We start from the raw sequence: 20,588 nt of genomic DNA, 5'->3' as shown, positions 1-20,588 counted from the left end.
TGTACGTGGACATCACAATCTCACTTTCACAACACTGTACATGGACATCACAATCTCACTTTCATGACACTGTACATGGACATCACAATCTCACATTCACAACACTGTACATGGACATCACGATCTCACATTCACAACACTGTACATGGACATCACAATCTCACTTTCACAACACTGTACATGGACATCACAATCTCACCTTCACAACACTGTACATGGACATCACGATCTCACATTCACAACACTGTACATGGACATCACAATCTCACCTTCACAACACTGTACATGGACATCACAATCTCACTTTCACAACATTGTACATGGACATCACGATCTCACATTCACAACACTGTACATGGACATCACGATCTCACATTCACAACACTGTACATGGACATCACGATCTCACATTCACAACACTGTACATGGACATCACAATCTCACATTCACAACACTGTACATGGACATCACGATCTCACATTCACAACACTGTACATGGACATCACAATCTCACTTTCACAACACTGTACGTGGACATCACAGCGTCACTTTCCCAGGTGTTGGTTGATTCCCGGTTCGCCTTCGTCCAGATACTTTGTGGAATCGGGTTGGAATTCAGAAAAGAAGAAGTTATATCAATGAGAAGGCCAAGACCTTGATGGACCACAGTTTCCTTCAAACACGACAAAACGCAGGCGGGTTGGATAACTTAAGGGTACGCGCACACCCCCTCTGGGTTGTCTATCCTGAGTTAGAATCCTGACCCAGGTATAAATTGCTCTCATCATGTTATTCAGGCAGAGGAGGAATCAATGTGCGAGCCATCCCTTGGATCGTACGTCAAACTGGACGGAGGACCCGTCTTGCCAGTGACGATGGGTGATGGATGTTAAAATTCCCACGGTGTCTCTCACGAAGAGTGGGCGAGCTGTCATCTGCACCCTGAACAAATCTGCACCCTGAACAAATCTGCACCCTGAACAAATTACAAATTCCTCATCTAACCAAGAGGGGCACTGCATGGTGCCACCGGCAGCCATGTGCCGCGTGTGAAAGAAGACACAACGCATTCGATGTCGGTGGTTGACGAGTCCCGTCGCTCTCAGTGGGGCTTACAAGAGGATGTGGTGGTATTTTGATGTTTTGTCAGAAAGCAGGTTCAGTACTGCGGAAGCAGTTTCTTGGCAAACATGGCACACTGGGTGGTTTGCCATTGCCTTCCCAGGCAAGAGTTTGTCATGCAGCGATCCTGGATTGGGCTTCAATACTGGCATGGGGGTGTGGCACAGGCAGGTCGGGCAAAATGGACTTTTCTTTGGGATTCCAATGTGTCATGGCAATTTATGTTATTGCATCACAATGGCAGCAATGTGTTGTCACCTGTGAACGAGAAACTTTTTCGTGTTCGTTTTCTTTTGTCAACGAACGGCTCACCTGCTGAGTTTGCGTTCAAGGTCCAGGTGTACGCGTGAGACGAGATCGCCCGTCCTGTCCGACCCCATTCTCACCCCCATCTCCCTCTTTAATCAACGCCACCCGCTGCTACGATCACCTGATTCAAAAACTGAAGTCATTCCCAAGCAGTCACGTGACTGTTGACGGCGCGCACGACTTGGAAAGATGGCGTCCTCGTGCCGAGCTCAAGAGCACGTCACGGCTCGCGCCCTTATGACCTCCTAATGGAGAAACGAAAGCTTTCACTCACGGTCACCTGAGATCTGCATGTTCATCCAGCCGTTTGTCTGTTGGAATGAGTTCGTAGTGTCTCTTTCATCCACCCTCGGACCGTAGAACACCGTTTGTCTCTGTCACATTTACAACAACCACACGTGACCAACCATTGTTATTTACACCAACCATTGATTTATAACAACCTTCGACTTTATTTATATCAACCATTGATTTATACCAACCATTGATTTATAACAACCTTCGACTTGATTTATACCAACCATTGATTTATAACAACCTTCGACTTGATTTATACCAACCATTGATTTATAACAACCTTCGACTTGATTTATACCAACCATTGATTTATACCAACCATTGATTTATACTAACCATTGATTTATAACAACCTTCGACTTGATTTATACCAACCATTGATTTATACCAACCATTGATTTATACTAACCATTGATTTATAACAAACTTCGACTTGATTTATACCAACCATTGATTTTTACCAACCAGTGATTTATAACAACCTTCGACTTGATTTATACCAATCATTGATTTATAACAACCTTCGACTTGATTTATACCAACCATTGATTTATACCAACCATTGATTTATAACAACCTTCGACTTGATTTATACCAACCATTGATTTATAACAACCTTCGACTTGATTTATACCAACCATTGATTTTTACCAACCAGTGATTTATAACAACCTTCGACTTGATTTATACCAATCATTGATTTATAACAACCTTCGACTTGATTTATACCAATCATTGATTTATAACAACCTTCGACTTGATTTATACCAACCATTGATTTATACCAACCATTGATTTATAACAACCTTCGACTTGATTTATACCAACCATTGATTTATAACAACCTTCGACTTGATTTATACCAATCATTGATTTATAACAACCTTCGACTTGATTTATACCAACCATTGATTTATAACAACCTTCGACTTGATTTATACCAATCATTGATTTATAACAACCTTCGACTTGATTTATACCAACCATTGATTTATAACAACCTTCGACTTGATTTATACCAATCATTGATTTATAACAACCTTCGACTTGATTTATACCAACCATTGATTTATACCAACCATTGATTTATAACAACCTTCGACTTGATTTATACCAACCATTGATTTATAACAACCTTCGACTTGATTTATACCAACCATCGATTTATCACAACCTTCGACTTGATTTATACCAACCATTGATTTTTACCAACCATTGATTTATAACAACCTTCGACTTGATTTATACCAACCATTGATTTTTACCAACCATTGATTTATAACAACCTTCGACTTGATTTATACCAACCATTGATTTTTACCAACCAGTGATTTATAACAACCTTCGACTTGATTTATACCAATCATTGATTTATAACAACCTTCGACTTGATTTATACCAACCATTGATTTATACCAACCATTGATTTATAACAACCTTCGACTTGATTTATACCAACCATTGATTTATAACAACCTTCGACTTGATTTATACCAACCATTGATTTTTACCAACCAGTGATTTATAACAACCTTCGACTTGATTTATACCAATCATTGATTTATAACAACCTTCGACTTGATTTATACCAACCATTGATTTATTACAACCTTCGACTTGATTTATACCAACCATTGATTTATACCAACCATTGATTTATACCAACCATTGATTTATACCAACCATCGACTTGATTTATACCAATCATTGATTTATAACAACCTTCGACTTGATTTATACCAACCATTGATTAATACCAACCATTGATTTATACCAACCATCGACTTGATTTATACCAACCATCGATTTATCACAACCTTCGACTTGATTTATACCAACCATCGATTTATACCAACAATCGATTTATTACAACCATTGATTTATAACAACCATCGATTTATAACAACCATTGATTTATAACAACCTTTGACTTGATTTACACCAACCATTGATTTATTACAACCATTGATTTATAACAACCTTCAACTTGATTTATACCAACCATTGATTTATACTAACCATTCATTTAATCCAACCATTGATTTATACCAACCATTGATTTATACCAACCATTGATTTATAACAACCTTCGACTTGATTTATACCAACCATTGATTTTTTACAACCATTGATTTATAACAATCTTCGACTTGATTTATACCAATCATCGATTTATACCAACCATTGATTTATAACAGCCATCGATTTATAACAACCTTCGACTTGATTTATCCCAACCATTAATTTATACCAACCATTGATTTATAACAACCTTCGACTTGATTTATACCAACCATTGATTTATACCAACCATTGATTTATAACAGGCATCGATTTATACCAACCAGTCATTTATAACAACCTTTGATTTATACCAACCATTCATTTATAACAACCTTCGACTTGATTTGTACCAACCATTGATTTATACCAACCTTCGACTTGATTAATACCAACCATCGATTTATACCAACCATTCATTTATAACAGCCATCGATTTATACCAACCAGTCATTTATAACAACCTTTGATTTATACCAACCATTTATTTATAACAACCATCGATTTATAACAACCATCGATTAATACAAACCATTCATTTATAACAGCCATCGATTTATACCAACCAGTCATTTATAACAACCTTTGATTTATACCAACCATTCATTTATAACAGCCATCGATTTATACCAACCATTCATTTATACCAACCATTCATTTATAACAGCCATCGATTTATACCAACCAGTCATTTATAACAACCTTTGATTTATACCAACCATCGATTTATACCAACCATTCATTTATACCAACCATTGATTTATACCAACCAGTCATTTATAACAACCTTTGATTTATACCAACCATTGACTTGATTTATACCAACCATTGATTTATACCAACCATTGATTTATACCAACCATTCATTTATAACAGCCATCGATTTATACCAACCATTCATTTATAACAGCCATCGATTTAAACCAACCAGTCATTTATAACAACCTTTGATTTATACCAACCATTCATTTATACCAACCATTCATTTATAACAGTCATCGATTTATACCAACCACTCATTTATAACAACCTTTGATTTATTCCAACCATTGATTTATACCAACCATTGATTTATACCAACCAGTGATTTATACCAACCATTGATTTATAACAGCCATCGATTTATACCAACCAGTGATTTATACCAACCATTGATTTATAACAACCATTCATTTATAACAACCATCGATTTATACCAACCAGTAATTTAAAACAACTTTCGACTTAATTTATACCAACCCTTGATTTATAACAACCTTCGACTTGATTTATACCTATCATTGATTTATAACAGCCATCGATTTATACCAACCATTGATTTCTACCAACCAGTGATTTATAACAACCTTCGACTTGATTTATACCTATCATTGATTTATAACAGCCATCGATTTATACCAACCATTGATTTATAACAACCTTTGACTTGATTCATACCAACCAGTGTTTTTATTTATAACAACCATTGATTTATAACAGCCATCGATTTATACCAACTAGTCATTTATACCAACCATTGATTTATAACAGCCATCAAATTATACCAACCAGTGATATATAACAACCTTCGCCTTGATTTATACCAAGCATTGATTTATAACAACCTTCGACTTGATTTATTCCTACCATTGATTTATACCAACCATTCATTTATAACAACCCTCGACTTGATTTATACCAACCATTGATTTATAACAACCATCGATTTATACCAACCAGTCATTTATATCAACCTTTGATATATACCAACCATTGATTTATAACAACCTTTGACTTGATTTATACCAACCATTGATTTATACCGACCATTGATTTATACCAACCATTGATTTATACCAACCATTGACTTGATTTATACCAAACACTGATTTATAACAGCCATCGATTTATACCAACCATTAATTTTTAACAACCTTCGACTTTATTTATACCTACCATTGATTTATACCAACCATTGATTTATACCAACCAGTCATTTATAACAACCTTTGATATATACCAACCATTGATTTATAACAACCTTTGACTTGATTTATACCAACCATTGATTTATACCAACCAGTGATTGATAACAACCTTCGACTTGATTTATACCAACCATTGATTTATACCAACCATCGATTTATAACAACCTTCGACTTGATTTATACCAACCATTGATTTATACCAACCATCGATTTATAACAACCTTCGACTTGATTTATACCAACCATTCATTTATAACAGCCATCGATTTATACCAACCATTCATTTATAACAACCTTCGACTTAATTTATACCAACCCTTGATTGATAGAAACGATTGATTTATAACAACCTTCGACTTGATTTATACCAACCATTGATTTATAACAACCAGTGATTTATAACAACCTTCGACTTGATTTATACCAACCATTGATTTATAACAGTCATCGATTTATACCAACCATTGATTTATACCAACCAGTGATTTATAACAACCTTTGACTTGATTCATACCAACCATCAATTTGATTTATACCAACGATCAATTTGATTTATACCAACCATCAATTTGACTTGATTTTTACCAACCTTTGATATATACCAACCACACGTGACCAACCATTGTTGCCATTTATACCAGCCATTGATTTATACTAACCACACGTGACCAACCATTCTTGCTATTCATACCAACCATTGATTTACACTAATCGCAGGTGACCCACCATTGTTGCCATTTATACTGTCGCCGGTCTGGCGGTTAGGTTAATTCCCCCGACCCAATTGTTATGGATGGGTGGTTAACACCGACCAGGCCGGATCGCCGAGCAGTTTTCCTTGAAGGCGAACACGTGATCATCGGAGGTTATGGCACGCGCGGGACGGTGAACGGTTCGGACGTACTAGAGGCGTTCACCAGGACGGTATCACAAGGGTTTTATACTCAAACCCACAACAGATACAAGCAACTGAAAGAAATATTGGTTTTAAATGAAAATCAAACAGTTACAATGGTAACAACACAAAATGTAACAATAAAAACGGAACGTGAGATAAACGAATTCAATTTTCCTGTTTGAGGCACCTTTGCACTCAAACACAAAAACGGATAAGGGGAAAAGAATAAATGAAATAAAAATCCTCCCTTTCTCCCGGCACTTAACTTTGGGTCCAGAAGTGACCTTTCAGGACTTGACGATCGAACCGCGTCGTCTCTCGCGGCAAACTGCACCCAAAATGGCGTCAAGCTGCTCTCTGAGTAGGCAAACATACGCAAGGTAATTTTGGTGGCGATACTCAACGCCAAGGCTCAGAGACCCCGAGCAGCTTCTTTTCACGAGCGAATATGCCAACCGTTCCTCTATTGCACCCGGTCTATTCACAACGATCGCCCACACGACGAGATGATTTCTAAGACCCCGTGATCAGGCCACAAGGAACACGTTCCTTCCCTCCTCAGAAACGTACACACTTCACCACTTAGCTGAATAGTCAATGGCTAGCATCTTGCTCCAGCACGCAGGCAAATTCACACAGCACAAGCGTGAGAATTGCGCAGCCTTCTTCGTCCTGTCGAGGAGAAGCAACCATTATGCCCTTCTCTTCCAACCGCTATCTTCTCACTCGCATTACCGCTGAACCTTTTGACGTCCACTGATCAATCATCAGCCTCGGGATGTGGCTTATTGGCACGAAGCAAGAAGGCGGGGTTTCTGCCTGCTTGGAAGCTTGGTTCCTGTTGTTGTTGTTGTTGTTGTTGTTGTTGTTGTTGTTGTTGTTGTTATAAAAACGTAATTATTCTTATTGCTGACTTGTAAATGCGAAAATGCAGGAAAAGGTCACAGAGGGTAATCACATCCTCGGACAAATTAGTCTTAGACCCGACCTAATTAACACAGCACCACCCCCCCCCCCATGTGGTGACAAGTCACACGTAAACTCACAGTTTCCTGACTTAATTACATTGAGATGTCTCCACGTCCACGGACCAAAGAACTCCATACAATCCTATCTCTCCGATTAAATTCCTCCATCTACCCCCATAACCGTAACAATACCAACCACTGATTTATTCCAACCACACGTGACCAACCATTGTTGCTATTTATACCAACCAATGATTGGTAGCAACTGCATGTGACCAACCATTGTTGCATTTTACAACAACCATTGATTTATATTTTCAACCAACCACTGATTTATACCAATCACATGTGACCAACCATTGTTGATATTTTTCTCACCACTTTTGTATACGAACTGCAAGTGACCCAAAATGGTACGAAAGCTCTTCCTGCAAGCAAAACGTTTCCGTGAAGAAAGTTTATACCAAGCAACCGTGAATTTCATGTTTTGTAGCATCCACCATCTAGCAAGCTGTTAATACCTCCACCATCAGTGATCGACAGAGGTAATGTCTTCACCTCCGTGTCTTTCTCGTCTTCCTCTTCTCCCTCCTCCCTCTCCCTCCACTCTCTCCTCTCCCTCCTCTCTCCTCTCCCTCCTCTCTCTCCTCCCTCCTCTCCCTCCTGTCCTCTCCCAACTCTCCTTCCTCTCTCTCCCCTCTATCTCTTCTCCCTCCTCTCTCTCCTCTCCCTCCCTCCTCATCCTCCTCTCTCTCCTCTATCTCTGCTCCCTCCCTCCTCATCCTCCTCTCTCTCTCCTCTATCTCTTCTCCCTCCTCTCTCTCCTCTATCTCTTCTCCCTCCTCTCTCTCCTCTATCTCTTCTCCCTCCTCTCTCCCCTCTATCTCTTCCCCCTCCTCTCTCTCCTCTATCTCTTCCCCCTCCTCTCTCTCTCTCTCTCTCCTCCATCTCTTCTCCCTCCTCTCTCTCCTCTCCCTCTCCCTCTTCTCTCTCCTCTCTCTCTCCTCTCCCTCCTCTCTCTCCTCTTCCTCCTCTATCTCTTCTCCCTCCTCTCTCTATCTCTTCTCCCTCCTCTTTCTGCTCTTCCTCCTCTCCCTCTCCCTCCTCTCTCTCCTCTCTCTCCCCTTTTTCTCCTCTCCCTCCTCTCTCTCCCCTTTCTCCTCTCCCTCCTCTTCTCCTCTCTCTCCTCCATTTCTTCTCCCTCCTCTCTCTCCTCTCTCTCCTCCCTCCTCTCTCTCCCCTCTCACTCCTCTCTCTCCTCTCCCTCCTCCCTCCTCTCTCTCCTCTCCCTCCTCTTTCTCCTCTCCCTCCTCTTTCTCCTCTCCCTCCTCTCTCTCTCTCCTCGATCTCTTCTCTCTCTCTCCTCGATCTCTTCTCTCTCTCTCCTCGATCTCTTCTCTCCCTCCTCTTTCTCCTCTCCCTCCTCTCTCTCTCCTCTCCCTCCTCTCTCTCTCCTCTCCCTCCTCTCTCTGCTCTTCCTCCTCTCCCTCTCCCTCCTCTCTCTCCCCTTTCTCTCCTCTCCCTCCTCTCTCTCCCCTTTCTCCTCTCCCTCCTCTTCTCCTCTCTCTCCTCCATTTCTTCTCCCTCCTCTCTCTCTCCTCTCTCTCCTCCCTCCTCTCTCTCCCCTCTCACTCCTCTCTCTCCTCTCCCTCCTCCCTCCTCTCTCTCCTCTCCCTCCTCTTTCTCCTCTCCCTCCTCTTTCTCCTCTCCCTCCTCTCTCTCTCTCCTCGATCTCTTCTCTCTCTCTCCTCGTTCTCTTCTCTCTCTCTCCTCGATCTCTTCTCTCCCTCCTCTTTCTCCTCTCCCTCCTCTCTCTCTCCTCTCCCTCCTCTCTCTCTCCTCTCCCTCCTCTCTCTGCTCTTCCTCCTCTCCCTCTCCCTCCTCTCTCTCCCCTTTCTCTCCTCTCCCTCCTCTCTCTCCCCTTTCTCCTCTCCCTCCTCTTCTCCTCTCTCTCCTCCATTTCTTCTCCCTCCTCTCTCTCTCTCCTCTCACTCCTCTCTCTTCTCCCTCCTCTCTCTCCTCTCCCTCCTCTCTCTCTCCTCCATTTCTTCTCCCTCCTCTCTCTCTCCTCTCACTCCTCTCTCTTCTCCCTCCTCTCTCTCCTCTCCCTCCTCTCTCTCTCCTCTCCCTCCTCTCTCTTCCCTTTCTCCTCTCCCTCACCTCTCTCCTCTCTCCCCACTCTCTTGTGAAATCAATGATTTGGAAGTACATAAATTGGTTTGTGTGGTCTGTGATTCTGTCTGTTTGTTTGTCTGTTTATCTGATTTATTCCTGCATGTCAATCGCCTCCAAGTGACATTTTACACCAATCTTCACGAAACATCACCAAATGGTTGAGTTGGTCATAAGCAAGCAAGAAGCACATTGATTGTGAGGTTAAAAGGTCAAAAGGTCAACAGAGGTCAAAGGTCAACAACTTCGGTCTATTTCTAGAATTGTCAATTTTCATCCGGTCGACTTTATATTTCAACAGAATTTACATACGAGGTCACTGAATTCAACCACCAATCATTTTTGAGGTCAAAAGCTCAACATCGGCCTAAATTCTAAAATCGTCAATTTAAATCGAATTGACTTGCAATTTGAAGAGGATTTGCATATTTCGTCATTGAATTCCTCCACCAATTATATTGAGGTCAAAAGGTCAACATAGGCTTAATTTCTAAAATCGTCAATTTCCCTCCGATTTACCTGAAATTTGAACAGGATTTGCATATTTGGTCATTGATTCCAACCATCAGTTGTTTTTAAGGTTAAAATTTATTTTCGGGATTCCATAAGTATCGTGTTCTGCATGACATCTTTCTTTGTTTTGTTTGATTGTATGCAGGATATCTTAAAAAGTTATGGATGGATTCGGAGAAACTTGGTGGACAGGTTGGGTGTGTGACATGGATGAATTGATTAGATTTTAGTGAAGATCCGAATCCGGATCTGGGCGGAGGTATGCGCTCTACTGAGTGTCCTTCGAGTTAAGTGTGTCATGGTCCCTTCGTACAATGAAATTAACACAAATTGTGGGGGTCTCAGCTAGCGATGGCTGAGACCCCCAGGATGAACCCAACTCCCCCCCCCCAAACCGAAATATCCCTGAACAGCCCGCAGCACTTCAAACGAATCTCAAAAGAGAAAAGTAATAAATCAATGAACTAATTAACAACCAGCGACAGCATAAATACCTCGTAGTAAAATACATCTCCTTAGCTGAGGCTTGGTGGCTCCTGATCCTGGCCGAATTATCCTCCATGTTAACGGACACTCCCTCTGTGTTAACAGCCTCTCCCTCCATGCCAATGGTCACCCCTCCGTGTTAATGCCCCTACCTCCATGATAATGGGCACCCCTCTGTGTTATCAGGCATTCTCTACATGTTAACGACCATTCCCTCCATGATAACAGCCTCTCCCTCCATGTTAACGGCCATTACCTATGTGTTAACGGCCTCTCCCTCAATATTAACAGCCATTACCATCGTGTGAACGGCCTCACCTGACATGTTAACAGCTATTACCAACGTGTTAACGGCCATTACCTGCGTGTTAATGGCCTCTCCCTCCATATTAACAGCCATTACCATCATGTGAACGGCCTCAACTGACATGTTAACAGCTATTACCTACGTGTTAACGGCCATTACCTATGTGTTCACGGCCTCTCCCTCCATGTCAATGGCCATTACCTATGTGTTAACAGCCTCTCCATCCATATTAGCAGTCATTACCAACGTGTGAACGGTCTCTCTTTACGTGTTAACAGACAATCCCTCGAGTTAACAGCAAATCCCAATGTGTTAACAGCCACTCCTTCTGTGTTAGCAGACATTACCTACATGCCAAAAAAAGCCTCACTAGTCTTAACGGCCATTCTCTACGTATTAACAGCCAGGCACTTCCATGTGTTTTTGGCCTCTCCTTCCCGGATTCTCCCTACTCCCTACGTGTTCATGGCTTCTCCCTCCATGTTAACGGCCAGTACCTACGTGTTACTTCACAGCCATTCCCTCAGTGTCAACGGCCTCTCCCTACTTGTTCACGGCCATCCCCTCTGTGTTTACGGCCATCCTCTCTGTGTTGTAATGGCCTCTTTCTGAAAACAGCGTCAACGATTGAGCAATTCCTGCATCGTCCACCACCACATCGTCGTTTCTTGCTCTGCCTTCACCCGTCACATCCAAGCCTCCGTATCTGTGTCCACCAGCACACCACCATGACCATCTATGTCTCTATGTCCATCTCACTGACACGCACACCCTCCACATCTCTGTCCGTGCATGGGCCCCATCTCAAGTCACCAAATCAATTTGTTCCTCACACCTTTCGACACCGAATTCTACCTGTGCCCCTCCCTGGTATCTGCCTCTGCATCAGACAAGGCTTCAGCCACGTCTTCATCAATACCAATTGAGCGGTCGGTTGTTGACCTAGCCCGGTCACGTGCCTCAGCAATTATAGAACATACCCAATAAAAATTCTACCATGAATGTACAGTTTGTCACCATTCTCCTTGGAAGACATGGTACAGGACTGCAGGGTGTAATGGAATAGTTTAGAAAGTCGAGTGGATGGGAGGTCAAGATTAAGAAGCAGGGTTGTGGTCAGGGGAGAGTGAATATAGTTGTTTTCATGAAGGAGGCACAATGGGGGGTTCATTCTCGTTTACATTTAAACTTTCAGGTTGGAGAAGTAAAAAAAAATCTTCATAAAGTTTGTGTGGGTTGGAGGGGGGGATTTGTTGCATCACATATTTCTGTTGAAACCCTTTCAAAAATACAATTTCTCACTGACATGCACTCAAGTACTTATTGATCTGTTATTCGAAATAAATATTTTTGTTTTGCCAAGCAGTACTCAGTTTGTCAAAAGATTTCTCAGTTTCTAAAAAAAACTTCTCAATAGTTTCGAAAAAAGAAACCCTATTCAATTCCTCAAATGTTTCTCAAAAAGTTTCACAAAGTCTCTCAAAAGTTTCTCAAAAAGAGTTTCTCAGACTTTCTCAAAAACTTCTCAATAGTTTCTAAAAAATAAACCCTCCTAAATTCGTCAAAAGTTTCTCAAAAAGTTTCACAAAGTCTCTCAAAAGTTTCTCAGTTTGTCAAAAGTTTTTCAAAAAAGGTTTCTCAGAGAGTTTCCCAAAAATTCTCAATAATTTGTAAAATAATAAACCCTACTTAATTCCTCAAATGTTTCTCAAAAAGTTTCACAAAGTCTCTCAAAAGTTTCTCAGAGTTTGTCAAAAGTTTCTCAAAATAAAGTTTCTCAGAGAGTTTCTCAAAAATTTCTCAATAGTTTCTAAAAAAAAATAAACCCTACTCAATCCGTCAAAAGCCTCTCAAAAGTTTCTTCGAGTTTGTCAAAAGTTTAAAAAAAAAACGTTTCTCAGAGTTTCTCAATAATTCTCAATAGTTTCTAAAAAGAAACCCTACATTCCTCAAAAGTTTCTCAAAAAGTTTCTCAAAGTCTCTTAAAAGTTTCTCAGAGTTTGTCAAAAGTTTTTCAAAAAAGTTTCTCAGAGAGTTTCTCAAAAATTCTCAATAGTTTCTAAAAAATAAACCCTACTCAATTCCTCAAATGTTTCTCAAAAAGTTTCACAAAGTCTCTCAAAAGATTCTCAGTTTGTCAAAAGTTTCTCAAAAAAAGTTTCTCAGAGAGTTTCTCAAAAAATTCTCAATAGTTTCCAAAAATAAATCCTACTCAATTCATCAAAAGTTTTTCAAAAAGTTTCTCAAAGTCTCTCCTAAGTTTCTCAGAGTTTGTGAAAAGTTTCTTTAAAAAATTCTCCATTAATTACTAAAGAGTTTGTGAAGAGTTTTCAAAAGTTTCTCAAAGGTTCTCAAACGTTTTTCAAAAGTAAAAAGTCCAAAACGTCTGTGAAAAGAGGGACAATTGGATGTCTGTTCTCTAGTCTTTTTCAACATTGTCCAATTCTGCTTGTGATCCCTGAAAGGTGAAAAAAAAATCTATCCGACTGTTGACTGCCACATTGGCGCCGCATAGGTTTGGTGTTGTATCACGAAGAACGCTGTTCGTTGGGGGAAAAAAAAATCAAACATTTTAAAGCCGGATGTCTACATTCACCTGGATATGTTCATTGACAATATAGGTTTGACAGTCGTTAAAATAGATGCAGCGAATATATCAGAGGTATTTACCTTGTGCATGCAAAGCGAAAAACTGGGTAAAGCAATTGGTTCACTTCTGTCAACAAACGTGAGTTCATGATCGTGGAACAACTTAGTTTAAATTGAATGTTATATTTTGAACACGAATCGGAAAACGAACCTGTAGTTTAGCATTACTTTGGCTCTGAATTTGTTCCGATCGTGCATGCATAGAGAGGAGTAAGAATTTTTAGACTGTTTGCCTGTCTGGCAATCAAACAAAATTGAAAATCATTCCAAACAGGAAACTTTCTGTTTTCAAGGACGTCATAAAGGACACAAACAACAGGTATGAAGAACAAATGCAACGTTTTAAATAGGATGGTTTGAAAGATGCTGTGCATCAACAGCGGTAAACTTCTGGATTTGTTTTCCTACAACCCTTAAAATCTTTAATTTATTTCAATTGAATTATATAATTCAACAGTGTTGAACACAAATTGCCTTTTCGTCACTTTCAAAGCCCTTCCGTTTAGCTGTACTTGGATAAAATATGACAGCATTTTATTTCATATGCACAGGGTAAGGTGCTCCATGAACTCTATATTTGGAAAAAGTGCGATGTTGGAATTTCTTATACTGGAATAGGTGGTACCTGGATAGAGGAATGGCTACGCATAGTGTTGAGTCTTTCATTCAAGACGTGTTTACATCCCATATGATATCCTTCAGGGTACTAGCTCACGAGGCCGACTATTAGAAGTTTTGAACTCTCTCCACAGATCGAAATTCTCGCTATGGGATTAAACTCCCAACCTCATTAGGGACCATCAAATTGCACAAGTCTTGCCTTCATTTGCTGCTTTGGGTGGACTCATGAGGCTTGTGTAATTGGGCTCCAGCACGATATGATCGAACATAAAATATGTTCTGTCATTTCTGGGATTGCTAACTAGTTTTGTCTTTGGTACAAAGCAAATGACGTCATGTAGTTATGAAGTGTCTTGTCTCATGGGAAAAGTCAAGGTTTGATTTGGCATAAAATGGTGTTAGTGTTGAGAGATGAGACTTCGGACTCTGGATGTGAACTATTAGAGAGAGCTGTGGATCGATGTTTCATCGTGGTACAGCTTGAATGACATCAAGGATGGAGGGCCATATGTTATGTTATCAATTTCAATAATTGGTTGCCCTTCATATCCCAAGAAAACCATCACGGGTAACATGTGAATTACCTGGTCAGTTTGTTTATGGTGGAGAAACGTCTGCCTAGACGTGAACAACACACTGGGATATCAAGCAGTGTAACCTTGTCTCAAGGAACTTCCAAAGCACCGCATCCTTTGCTACCCACAGTCCCAGCAGGGGGGGATTTGTAATTTGTTCATGGTAACGGCGATAACTCACCGACAACATGAAGAACACCGTGGGGGTCTTCAACGTCCACAAACTAATGCCGGTGAATGGGACACCCGGCTTCATGTCCATGCAAGGGATGGCACACCTTGTGATGTCTTGCCAACAAACCACGAATCTGACAGTTTATACTCGTGTGCGGAATTTAATCAGACGAGATAGATCAAAGACAAGTGCACAACCACTGGACCAACCAATCAGAGGGGTGTGGGACTGGTGGCTAAACATCGGATAGCTGGTGTACTCGAAAAAAAAATTGGATAGCTGGTGGACTTGGTCATAAAATCGGATAGCTGATGTACTCGAACATAAAATTGGATAGCTGATGTACTTGTAGATAAAACTGGAGAGCTGGTGTACTTATTCATGAAATTGTATAGCTGGTGTACTCGTACATAAAATCTTGGTCAAATTTCTAAAATCGTTATTTTTCATCCGATTGACTTGACAGTTGAACAGGATTTTCATGTTAATGTCACTAAATTTGGAAACCAACTCTTTTGGTCCAAAATCTCAAAGTTTAACTCAACATCAAGCTTGTAAAATCATCAATTTTCATCCTATCAAGTTGAAATTTAAACAGCGAGTGCATAGCTGGTGTATAAGCAATTTATATTGAATTAGGAAAGCAACTATTTTTGAGGTCAAAGGGTCAAAGGTCATTTCATGGTCAAACTTCTAAAATCATCAAATATCATCTGAAAAATCGTCAATTTTCATCTGATTGGCCTGAGCTTTCATGAAAATCGTCAATTTTAATCCTTATGAAATGGACAATTTGATGTATCCACGGCAACCTTTTTTCGGGGGGAGGAGGGTGGTTTTTGCAAGTATTGTGCTAAGCATGACGTGTACTTTGTAACCCTCTGAAATTGCATTTGGGTCCGTTTGTCTGTCTATCTGTTTGCTTCGTGGCAAAAAAAAATTTTTCTCGAAAAGTATATTGATCGCTTCCGTTTGTTTGTTCGTCCGCTCATCTTCAATCGTCTCCAGGTCTCAAATTCAAAGCGATCTTCACGAAACTTCACCAAATGGTAGAATTGGTGGTCCAGGAGAATCATATTTATTTTTGAGGTCAAAAGGTCATCATATGCCAAAGGTCAACAACTTTTTCAAATTTCTAAAATTGTCAATTTTCATTACATTCACAAATATCATCTAATATGTAGGATAGCTAGCTGCGCTGGATAACACTGAATTAGTGAGTATTCCTGGTTTTGGCTTCAAAGCCAGTCAGTGCCATGTTTCGATGAACTACTCAATTTTCAAAAAGTTACAGATTCGAATGGAATTTGAACAGGATTTGCATATCAGCTCACGGAATTCAAACACCCATTATTTTTGAGGTCAACATAGGCCAAAAGAGCAACATTGGCGGAATTTCTAGAATCCTCAATTTTAATCCGATTAACTTAAAATTTGAAGAGCATTTGCACATCAGGTCACTGAATTCAACCCCCGATAATTTTGGAGGTCAATTTAGGCCAAAAAGTCAACATAGTCCAAAGGTCAACAACTTAGGTGCACTTTCTAAAATCCTCAATTTTCATCTGATTGAATTTAATTTGGAACAGGACTTGCATCTCACATCAATGAATTCAACGACCAATTATGTTAAAGTGAAAAGGTCAACACAGGCCGAATTTCTGAAATTGATAGATAGGGCCAAAAATGATAATATATATATATATATATATTATTATATATATATATATATATATATATATTATTATATATATATATATATATATTATTATATATACACCATATAAATATGCACACACAAACAGTATATATATATATATATATATATATATATATATATATATATATATATATATATATAGAAAAAATATATAGACACATTCAGTATATATATACATATATACACACACACACATACAGTATATATACATATATACATATATACACAAATGCATATAGATATACACACATACAGTGATATGTTATTCTACATATTACAAAGATTCTTCTGTGTACGTTTCATGTTGTTTCAACGGGAAATTAAAAAGGTAGAAAAACAACTTTGGGTTGCGATTTTTATGAAACACCGTGTGTGTGTGTGTGTGTGTGTGTGTGTGTGTGTGTGTGTGTGTGTGTGTGTGTGTGTGTGTGTGTGTGTGTGTGTGTGTGTGTGTGTGTGTGTGTGTGTGTGTGTGTGTGTGTGTGTGTGTGTGAATTTTCACAAACTTGTGACGATTTAAGTTTTCACTGTAAAATCTACAAAAGTATAAACTGGGATGAAGGAGGAAACACACAAATAGACAGTCTAACAGTTGAAATTGTGTGAAAAAGGTACAAATGATAACGCAATTTGGTTTGTCTTTAATTTCTGTATGTATGCGGCCACAGACTTACCGATCACCACTTGTTCCGTGTTTCAGGTGATATCAAACATTGAGATGTTCATGAAGGAAATAAGTGTGGATGGTTGGGGTCGGGGGTCGCATACAAAGATAAAAACAAATGCACAAACAGAAAGACAAAGGAGCAAAGACAAGGCAATAAGTGTTCATTATCATCGTCGTTGTCATTCCCTGTGGGTAAAGATTTAAACACAAACTGTAGTTGACAATGTGTGTGTGTGTGTGTGTGTGTGTGTGTGTGTGTGTGTGTGTGTGTGTGTGTGTGTGTGTGTGTGTGTGTGTGTGTGTGTGTGTGTGTGTGTGTGTGTGTGCGATAGTTTGTGCAGTTCAGGAATGCAGGTGCGTTCATCCACCTGTTTGTGCATGTGGAATGCTCGGTAATTATGTCCGCAAACACAGGATTGTGAAATCCCAAAAGGTTCACTGGATGTCCCACCCAAGCATAATTAACCCTTTTATTTGCCACGTCGTTTGACAATGTAAAAAAAAATTCGACCTCTTTAGTTTTAACCTCTTTCGTACCTCACTGAGACCTAATACGTACGAAGTACCTGCGGAAGTATTGAAACTGTCGTCGCTTTTCCCCCACTCAACCAAAAGGCAAATAAATTGAATAAATTGTGTGGCTAAGCTCATGACTCCGTCATGAGGATCATCAATATTGCAATGGAGCATTTGATTTTAGCACAAAGGACCATGTCTGATGGAAATGTGAAAAAGGTTCAAGACAAGGACAACATGACAAAGATTTCCATCCCTGGGTGTAGATATGTACTCGAGGTCAAACAAAGTTAAACACTTGGTTTGTTTACCGATTACGAAAACTGGAATCCAATGCAGCAGTGACGTCAATTGTTCATCAACATCATCTGCTCCATGCATGTAAATAAAATACAGTTCAAAAATTATATCTGAGATTATTCTGACTCATTGGTAATGAGCAACTTCCCTCTCATTGGACCAAAGAATTACTGGAATAGATCCAAGGGACAAAAAAACAATGACCAATAAGAAGACCTATGAAGATGGTAAGATGAAATATAGTTTGTATGACCGAAGGAGATCATGCATTTTCAGACAGGTGACACCCGGTGGATGCAGGTGAACAAAATGGTCAACGTTTGAACCCTCTCAAAAGGCATGGACGAAGAGAATGGATGAAATGGTGGAGTGGGGACATGAGATAACCTCGTACAGCCTCGGTGGTGTGATGAATTGAAGGATTTAATCTCAAAAGTGGTTTTGATTTGGAAATGAATGACATTGATGAGGGTTTCGACTCACGCATGTTGGGAAACAGCTGCCCACAGGTGCACGCAAAATGAGCGTTAAGGTTTTATTAAATGGCTGAGCATAAGGTCTTCGTTTATGTGATACTAGGCGTGCCTCCCATCGCTTCGCTGATTGGTTTAATAAAAAGGCAGCATGTTGTACTTCACAAACATTTTGCATGTGTATCTATGAGTGTTAATGAGGATGTAAAATTAAATAACACACCTGGAAAAAGATCTTTTATAACAGGTAATTGTTGTTGCCATGGCTGCGGTTGTTGTTGGCAGTGTGCTCCTTCCATCTATCTTCATATATATATATATATAGGTTTGATAAGTACTGTCGGATCCCGCTATTCGTGGGAAACATTCCTGGAAAATGCCGCGAATAGTGAGGCATTGTTTCAATGGGAAAAAGGGAGATAGGTTCCTGGCAGTTCCTGATTTATGAAAAATGCCGCGAATGGTGAATCAGTGAATGGCAAAGCCACAAATCTCGCGCATTGTTTCAATGGGGAAAAGGGAGATAGGTTCCCGGCGGTCTCTGGTTCATCGGGGAAACTTTTAAAATTTTAAAATCTTTTCAACCGCAAATGCACATGATTAGTTTCATTAAAAAAATGTTTACAAATAAAAAGAAAACAACACCAGATATCGTTTCCAATGTTTATTGAAGGACTGTGATTAACAGTTTTTTAAAAGTGATAAACAAAACGTACCGCAGAAGTAAAAAACAACAACAGCAGGAGGTACCATTTCAAATAATTATTTGCACAAACCCATGCAACCTTTCAAATGATGATCATTTAAAATTCAGTGAACTCAATGGAGTCGTCTGAAGACCACCCAGGTGAGGGTGATGAGTCATGCACCGAAAGGAATGCAGGTGAGGATGTTGAAACAGGTAAGAATCCTGATGAGTCACTCACCGAAGGGGATTGCAGGATAAGCAGGCAAGGGTGCTGGTGCTCCTGAGGTGGATGGACCAGGGCGGAAGAGCTCCATGATTGAGAGCTGCCTGGCAGACATCTTCGGCAGCTCAGCTCACGATAGATTCCGTGAAGCGTTTCAATTACTTATGCAAGGGTCCATGCTAACATTTTACATTTTAATTGTGCAACTTGCGCAGAAGGGAAACATCCTCAGCAACTCCCAATAGATGTGGTGAAGCATCTTCATAGCGGGATGGTGGAACAAGTCGTGCAGCTCGGTTATAATGTGCCTGGTGGAAGATATGTTTTTGCATACGACTACACTACAGGATGTACATACACCTTGTTTATAGCGTGGCTCATGGAAAATAAGTTTACCTCTGCCACAGAAGGTGAAGGAGGTTATGTTTTCACCCCTCTCTGTCTGTTTGTTTGTGTGCAGGATAACTCAAAAAGTAGTGGACGGATTCGAATGAAGCTTGGTGGACATATTGCGTTTGTGACAAGTAAGAATGATCCAATTTTGGTGAAGATCTGAATCTGGATCCGGATCCAAGAATTTTTTTTTAGTGATTCTTCACCATTAAGAGATAGGGCTCAACCGATATATAGCACGACATCTCAAAAAGTTGCGGACGGATTTGGATGGTGTGGACGGATTACGTGATACAAGGTTTCTTTTTGTGTACTCCTCCCATGTCCATATAAAGGGCGCCTGCTGTGATAGAATAATAAATCTTATCGGTGGAACCGCTGCGTTAAAGCTCCAGGTCCCGCTTTTTCATCCTCAATCGCAGAAACATGAGCTTTTAAAACATGCAAGTTTGTGATTAAAGTAAAAAAAATTTTGTTCCAAGTGAAGA

The 20,588-nt window shown here is 39.9% G+C and overlaps 2 long non-coding RNA genes across 5 annotated transcripts in view; one reads left to right on the top strand and one right to left on the bottom strand.

The window, feature by feature from the left end:
• The window catches only part of LOC147031189 (uncharacterized), a 39,663-nt gene extending 37,839 nt beyond the window's left edge, over positions 1–1,824 (bottom strand). The window contains exon 1 of one of the 3 annotated variants that reach the window (XR_015056712.1): positions 1,706–1,824. This is a non-coding gene — a long non-coding RNA (uncharacterized LOC147031189). The other 2 variants (XR_015056713.1, XR_015056714.1) reach the window with 2 other exon arrangements.
• LOC147031188 (uncharacterized) overlaps positions 1–20,588 on the top strand; it is a 109,551-nt gene that overhangs the window by 80,685 nt on the left and 8,278 nt on the right. The window lies entirely within an intron of this gene.

Source organism: Eptatretus burgeri, chromosome 3 (assembly GCF_056783735.1).
Source record: "Eptatretus burgeri isolate ZD-2024b chromosome 3, Ebu_testis_v1, whole genome shotgun sequence".
Classification (NCBI taxonomy): domain Eukaryota; kingdom Metazoa; phylum Chordata; class Myxini; order Myxiniformes; family Myxinidae; genus Eptatretus; species Eptatretus burgeri.
Note: the sequence above shows the minus strand (reverse complement) of the source record. Positions and strands in the feature narration are given on the sequence as shown.